Genomic DNA, 8,717 nt, shown 5'->3' on the forward strand with positions numbered 1-8,717 from the left:
CCTGCATGTGTTGTAGAATGTTCTAGAAAGTGTGTTGATGGAATACGTTGCACTTCTGACTTCTATGTGTTGCTGAATATTAAAAAAACGGTTTATAAGGAAAATTCAAAAGAAACCAATAGAGAGAAGTTTTGAAACCTAAAAGAATCAAGGAACTATTCTAATTTGTTCTTTACATGTGTTTATGTGTGGAGCAACAAAATTATAGACACAACAGCACCAGGAAGAGGAAGAAGCAGGGAGTGGGGGGACGGGGGGAGATGAGCAGAATGGCACATATGCACAAATAAGTACAACACAAGTATAGACAAACAATGGCCAAAATGAAACACACCAACAAGGAGCACAAGTCAAACAACCCACCAACATCACACCACTGAACGAGTATAGAAGTGAAAACCACGCTGCATTCATACAGGATGTGTACAAAGGCCGGTTGTTGGTGTTGTGGGATGTCTGCGACTGTGGTTCTCATGGATGAGATGCCCAGCACGTGGCACATGGGCGAGTTCACTGTGTGTTACATTGCCAAACAGCTGTTTCTCCCTCCCACGAGCCCCCACACTTTTCTACGGTGCACTGTTGTATCTCGTGCACTCGTACGCCACACCATTGTAATGCCTATTCGCGCATGTCCTGCTACATTCAAACTACACCATCACAGTGCCGTTTGGAGGTGGTGCATGGCACTTTACAACATCGAGTGCTGCAGCCTTTGTGGCAGGCCACACCAGAACACAGAGACACACTTACCGCACTTCCTGTACACGGACATGTCCGAGACAACCTGTTCCCCTTGCCAGATAGGCACACCCCTGCACTGATCTGTGTACTCCGGACCAGCACATGCCGGTTGTGCATGCAGGAGGATGCGTGCGTAAATACAAGTCCAGGCTCACTGCCAACGCTGAGGTGACAGCACACTGTGATATTGCAGGGCTCGTGCCTATCACGATAAGACAATGACCACAGGGACACACTTGCTCAGATGCGGGTTTGGGGGGAGTTGGCGGTCCTGGAGTTGTTGCGATGAGTGTTGTGGCCCTCGTAGGTATCCCTAGATCATGCACATTGAATCAATTGCACCTGTGGGTGTTCTGGTTTGGTTTTTGGCTGTGTTCCGTTTCATGGTGCAGGTAGTCGTCCTGCTTAACACCAGCAGAAAGCAGGTGTAAAATACCTGGTGCTAATGTGGCTTATTGCCAGAATTTGTTACGCATTGCAGTTGGTGTGAAAGTTGTGATGTGATTTTTTTCGTGTGCAGAACAATATACAAACTGAGCAGTGTATCTCGTCAAGATCCAGCACTTGACGCACTATTCCAAATCAATATAAATACAATGAGAGTTCTTATTTGATTTTGTGTGTTCACTGTAAGTGCAGCCACTACCTCAGTGCAATTCAATACAGGATTTTAGTATTTAGAATAAATCACAAAGGTGCACCTTGTGTCTTTTTGTATGGGAACGGCTAGTCTGCGTTTCATTATCAGCACTTTAATGGAAGTAAAGTTGAGATAAATCTAACACACTATTCTGAAGTTGGTGTAAACTGCAGAAATCACCAGTATTCCCACGATAAATGCCTCACAATTTAACACCATGGTGGACTCCATCAAATAACAGTAATAAGAGTCACACAGCAGTGAAGAAAACAACCAAAAACTTTATTAATTTTTTTTTTTATAAAAATATATGTAAACGATAAACGAAAAACTATTTGCAAAATTTATTTTGTTTATTAACGTATATATAAATGATAAACTAATAAACAAAATGTAACAAAAATAATAGAAAACAAGAAGGCGGAACACTCCTGTTGGGACCATGGTTGTCGACGACAGAGCCTGGAAAATAAAGCACAAAATAAGGACGTGTGTAATGGGCATATCAAAGGAGAGAGGCACAGAGAAACAGAGAAGGAAAAAAAAGCCAGAGAGAAAAAGAGAGGGAAAGAAAGAAAGGGAGTGAGAAAGGGAGAAGGAAGAGAGAGAGTTAGAGAGATAGAAGGAAAAGAAGGGAGAGAGAGAGACAGAGAGACAGACAATGCCGCCTCTGCGCATCCATGAGCAAATAATTACCTGGTGCCACCGGAGTGTGGAGCAGTGGGCACTCCACGTGCCCGTCAAAACTCCACGCATCCCAGATATGTCACGCATCTCAGATATGTCGCTGAGTCCTGAGTCATGAATGGCGGAGACAACATCAGCTTCTCCGTGGATCTCACAGATGTCGCTGAGTCCTAAATCATGAATGGCAGAGACCACATCAGCTTCTCCTCAGCCCTGCAGATCTTACACATGTCGCTGAGTCCTGAGTCATCAATGGCAGAGACCACATCAGCTTCTCCGCAGCCCGGCAGATCTTACACATGTCGCTGAGTCCTGAGTCATCGATGGCAGAGACCACATCAGCTTTTGGGGCCACTAAGCCTGTGGAACTCAAGAGTGTGCACGTGGTGGTAGGCCCCTGATGGCCATATGAGGTTTGGGTGGTACTAACCCTGTGCATCTGAAGTCCGCACCAAGGGGGTGGTAGGCCCCTGATGGCTATACAAATCAGGGTGCGACTAACCTTCTGCACAACTTTTCAAAGACTCTTTATGGTTGAGACACGTGGAGCTTCCGCCATCTAGTCAGCACCGGCAATAAAGGATGTGACGTTGTCGATCTATTAGATTTGCGTGGTCACATGGCCTGTGACGGATGCGCCGGATGGGTGTAGTGTGTGTGCAATCCTGCCCTGAGGGAGTGGCCATGAGATGTTGAGAACTAGATCACGGACCTGCACACCAACAGCGAGTAAGCCTGCGACAGGTAGCTATGCGGGGCCAACGTCGGAATGTAATCGCAGTGGCGTGGCATACGACGGAACAGGGCAGTAATAGCTATAATAACGTGGACGGCTCGTAGTACTGCGTCTGTGAGTCGAGCGGACGGGCCGCAGCTGGCCCTCTGTGAGCCTGGGTGCAAACTGTTTATAACTCACACTACATAAGCATTGAAATACCATTTTGTGATTCAGTCCGTCAGCTGGCATTTGTCCGAGGCATTTGTGAAAACATATCGGAGTTCTTTCTGTGATAGATACCCCTTTGACGCTGCCTCTCCCCACATCAGCAGGTAACACACCCTCTTCCCACATTACCATCATACCCCCAACGACCTTCTTGGGCCCAGAAGAGTCCCTGTGCGGTTGGACAAAGAAGAATCTTAGTCATGTATAGATTTACATATAAAAAAAATTATTAAAGGAAAAGAACAACAAATAAGACTGAAGGGAGTCTGGTGCTGTGGTCGCTGCCACGAAGTTGTGGTCACTGCCATTCAGGACTCAGGACACAGTTACACATGTGGGATCGGCTTGTGTTAAAGAGGGTTAGTGGGACTACGTGTCGCCGGCCTTGCATATCGAAATATGCCTCACTGATCGAAGGGAGTATGGTGCTGTGGTCGCTGCCATGGACTTGGGGTCACTGCCATTCAGGACTCAGGACACAGTTACACATGTGGGATCGGCTTTTGTTGGACAGTGTTAGTTGGCACCACGTGCCCAAATTTCAAATTGTGAGGTCTGCTGCCCGCAGTGTAGACTGCTGAGTGTTCATTTGTACTTAAAAATGAATTTGGTCATTGTACTAAAGTTATAACTGATATAATAAAATGTTCAAGAAGAAAGGATACTAAAAGGATATTATGTAGATTTGAAGCCTGTAATAGTTATTTGCCTAGTGGACTCTGTAGTTAATGAATGAAGAAATAATTTTCATTGTGAACCCTACTGAGTGCAGTGTAGGCGTATGATGAAAAGATGAAATAAGTATAGAATACATTGACGAAGTGTTGTATTTTCTGAGTACAATCTTGTTGTTAGAAATTAGCATTTAAAATTGGAATTGCGAGCTGTACTGCCTGTAGTTTAGACTGCTATTCCATGTTAGTTTGGATTTGAAGATTAATTTGGTTATTGTAGTAAAGCTATAACTGATATAAAAAAAAAATTCTTGAAGCAAGGATACTAAAAGGATAATAAGTAGGGTGTAGGACTGTGATAGTTAGTTGCCTACTGGAGTCTGTAGTTGCATATGGAAATACCCCTCACTGATCAAAGGGAGTGTAGTGCTGTGGTCGCTGCCACAGACTTGGGGTGACTGCTATTCAGGACTCAGGACACAGTTACACATGTGGGATCGGCTTGTGTTAAAGAGGGTTAGTGGGACTACGTGTTGCCGGCCTTGCATATCGAAATATGCCTCACTGATCGAAGGGAGTGTGGTGCTGTGGTCGCTGCCACGGACTTGGGGTGACTGCCATTCAAGACTCAGGACACAGTTACACATGTGGGATCGCCTTGTGTTGAACAGAGTTATTGGCACCACGGGTTGCCGCCGTTGCATATGGAAATATGCCAAACTAATCAGAGGGAGTATGCTGCTGTGGTCGCTGCCATGGACTTGGGGTCACTGCCATTCAGGACTCAGGACACAGTTCCACATGTGGGATTGTTCGGCTTGTGTTGAACAAAGTTATTGGCACCACGTGTTGCCGCTGTTGCATATGGAAATATGCCTCACTGATCGAAGGGAGTCTGGTGCTGTGGTTGTCTCACGGAGTTAGGGTCACTACCATTCAGGACTTAGGACACAGTTCCACATGTGGGATCGGCTTGGGTTGAAGACGGTTAGTGGCACCATTTGTCGCCGATCTTCCACAGTGTAGGCCAGAGGTAGCGGTGAGCAAGGGCCCACAGCCACGTGCATACGTTGGTGGCCCCACCGGCCTGCGTAGTGCAGGTTCAGTGGCACCACATGTCGCCGGCCTTCCATATGGAAATACCCCTCACTGATCGAAGGGAGTCTGGTGCATCGCTACTAATCTTGAATTATGAACCGTGTAACCCCAGTGTAGGGCGGAGGCAGCGGTCAGGATGGGCGCACAGCTACGTGGCGATGATTTATGGTGCAGTGAGTTAGTAGCACCTATGCGTGGTCTGGGCGGGCCCCACTGGAAGCAAAGTGTCTTGCGAACTGGACTGCGACATCTGCAATCGCCACTGCATCTGAATTGTGAGCGCTGCTGTCCACAGTGTAGATCGAAGGCAGTAGTCGGTACAGAAGTAAGTCTGCGGTGCTGTGCCGCTGGGTTCACAGGGGGCCTGTGTCGAGGAGGACTGCGGTTGGTCTTCACTCAAGGGAACCACGCCTAGGGCCTGGCCTATTTATTCATACTGCTACACTGGAGTGGCGTACGTTGGAGCAGCCCACTCCGCTTACGCTTCCGGGGGGGGACGACAACACAGCTACATGACCAAGATCTTCCCCATTGCCTGAGGTAACATGGTTGCGTCCACTGTGCACTACACTACAAGTATCAACAGTATATCCACATGGAGAGGTTTGTGCTTTGCATAGTGAGGTCTGTGCAGCACATCAACGTTATACTTAGCATTGTGTGCTTTATTGTTGAAGGGTGACTTGCCTCCTTCATATATAGTTGGTTGCCACATCTCCCAACATTCAGCTATAGTGTGGCTGAGGGGCATGGTGTTTTGGGAAGGTCTGTTGTCCTGTTTTGGGGGGGTGGTGCATGGGGGGAGGTTCTGGTGGTGGTGGCGGTGGGTGTTGTGGTCTTGTAGTGTGTCGGACCTGCATGATCAGTAGCTCTATCACGTGTTGGTCTTTAGATGTGGCTGTGAGTTGGGTCCAATTCACAGAGTAGATAGTCACCCTCCTTACACCAAATATGGGTATTTCCGTGTGTTTTTTCACGGGAATGCCTACTTTGCATTTCATTAGCATTAGTTGTGGCTCTCGTTTGTGCCGATTTTGTTGGCGTAAGGTATCGATGGAAGAGTGGTGAGATTTGCAGTTTTCACCAAGTTGAGGATGGGTTGATAATTAAAAAACACAGAAAAAACCATAGGTTTCAGGCACGTTCTAGTTAGAAATTAGCATTTAAAAACCTTTGAAATTCACTGAAAAAACCATAGGTTTCAGGGATGTTATAGTTAGAAATTAGCATTTAAAAAACCTTTGAAATTCACTGAAAAAACCATAGGTTTCAGGGATGTTATAGTTAGTTGGACATTTCACTCATAGAAAACCATAGAAATTCCCATTTTATAGTTAGTTGAGCTAACTATAACTCGCACCCCCGCAATGCACTGCTGATGATGTCACATATTACATCATCCATGAAATGGTCAGTGACAACACTGGTGACATCACTGATGACATCTCAAATGACATCACTGATGACATCACTGATGACATCATCCAAGTCAAAATCTGATGCACCTTATCAGACTCTAATATAACACTTGATACACCCACTCTAAAATACAGACTATAATATTCGAAACCATGAACACACCAATACCAGTTAGTACATATCCACTCACTAATTCCTAGGTCTACACACACATCCATTCATTCACCCATACAGCCACTCATACTCCCTCTCCCTCCCTCTCTCTCTCTCCCTCTCCCCCTCCCTCCCCCTCTCCCCCTCTCTCCCTCTCCCTCCCTCTCCGTCTCCCTCCCTCTCCCCGTCTCCCTCCCTCTCCCCGTCTCCCTCCCTCTCCCCGTCTCCCTCCCTCTCCCCGTCTCCCTCCCTCTCCCCGTCTCCCTCCCTCTCCGTCTCCCTCTCTCTCTGTCTCCCTCTCTCTCTCCGTCTCCCTCTCTCTCTCCGTCTCCCTCTCTCTCTCCGTCTCCCTCTCTCTCTGTCTCCCTCCCTCCCTGTCTCCCTCCCTTTCTCTCCCCTCTCTCTCTCCCTCTCCCTCCCCCTCTCCCTCCCTCTCCGTCTCCCTCCCTCTCCGTCTCCCTCCCTCTCCGTCTCCCTCCCTCTCCCCGTCTCCCTCTCTCTCTCCGTCTCCCTCTCTCTCTGTCTCCCTCCCTCCCTCCCTCTCCGTCTCTCTCCCTCTCCCTCCCTCTCTCTCTCTCCCTCTCTCTCCCCCTCCCCCTCTCCCTCTCTCTCTGTCTCTCTCCCTCTCCCTCCCTCTCTCTCTCTCTCTCCCTCTCTCTCCCCCTCCCCCTCTCCCTCCCTCTCTCTCTGTCTCCCTCTCTCTCTCTCCGTCTCCCTCTCTCTCTCTCTCCGTCTCCCTCTCTCTCTCTCTCCGTCTCCCTCTCTCTCTCTCTCCGTCTCCTTCTCTCTCTCTCCCCGTCTCCCTCTCTCTCTCTCCGTCTCCCTCTCTCTCTCTATCTCCCTCTCTCTCTGTCTCCCTCCCTCCCTCCCTGTCTCCCTCCCTCTCTCTCCCCCTCTCTCTCTCCCTCTCTCTGCCCCTCCCTCCCCCTCTCCTTCCCTCTCCGTCTCCCTCCCTCTCCGTCTCCCTCCCTCTCCCCTTCTCCCTCTCCGTCTCCCTCTCTCTCTGTCTCCCTCCCTCCCTCCCTGTCTCTCTCCCTCTCTCCCCCCTCTCTCTCCCTCTCTCTCCCCCTCTCTCCCTCTCCCTCCCTCTCCGTCTCCCTCCCTCTCCCTCCCTCTCTCTCTCCGTCTCCCTCTCTCTCTCCGTCTCCCTCTCTCTCTCCGCATCTCCCTCTCTCTCTCCGTCTCCCTCTCTCTCTGTCTCCCTCTCTCTCTGTCTCCCTCTCTCTCTGTCTCCCTCCCTCTCGGTCTCCCTCCGTCTCCCTCTCCCTCTGTCTCTTTGCCTCTGTCTGTCTCTGCCTCTATCTGTCTGTCCCTGTCTCTGCCTATCTGTCTGTCCCTGTGTCTGTTAGTCTCTATCTCTATCTGTCTGTTTCTGTCTCTGTCTCTGCCTACTGCCCTCTGTCACCCTCTGTCCCCTTACCCGACTCTCACACCCTGCTGTTCTATTGTCATTCTTTGTCACCTCTCCCCCACCCCCCCTCCGAATTATTAAAGCTGCTGTCACCACAGATTTTAGACGAATCTCTTTGTGTTTTTAAAAAAATATTCTTAAAACTGCGTTTGGCCAAATTCCACCGGTTCCTAACATGAGACTGCAGTGCTGCGGGAGAGTGTGAGATTTGTCCAAGATCACACTGTTTCCTAGGAATGGCATTGGAACGCCTATCTCTTGATTTCATTTTACACCGTTTTGTCACTATATCACAACGTTCACCCCAAACAGGCGATTTATTTACTTTACCGTATAAACTTTTCTTATTGTGTGACTCAGATTTGCAGATAAGAAGACAAAGGCGCCCACAGACATATTTACAATCCCTGGGGATTGCATTCCTTCTGTGATGCTTTTAGAATTCTCCACCGCAGAGTGGATGGTAAACTAGCTGGAGGAAGAGACTTCACAGGTCTTTAAGAGACCATTTGCATGATAACGAGGCTTTGTTGTATTTCACCTCTTAGCGCCCCAGCAGCTCCACTCGGACTATCGCTTGAATCCCCGTTAAAAAAAACAAACACCGGTACGATGTCTGCAAGGTCCGCGGGCCGCCAAGAAAGGCTTGCCGGGCCGCTGGCGGCCCGCGGGCCGTTCTATGAGTACCCCTGCTCTAATACAATAACTAATACAAGCACACACTGATCCATACAGGCACTCTCATAATCACGCACTCTCACATATAGTCATTTATACAGTCCAACACTCATATATACTGCCTTTCACATATGGAGTTACTCACACATGTACCACTGAGGCATCCATTTATCACCAAGACACTCATACACACACTCACCAAGCCATACAACCCTTCACAGATACAGACTTGAATACATATACCCAGTGAATTAACCACTCACATAT

This window comes from Triturus cristatus, chromosome 4_1 (assembly GCF_964204655.1).
Source record: "Triturus cristatus chromosome 4_1, aTriCri1.1, whole genome shotgun sequence".
Classification (NCBI taxonomy): Eukaryota; Metazoa; Chordata; class Amphibia; order Caudata; family Salamandridae; genus Triturus; species Triturus cristatus.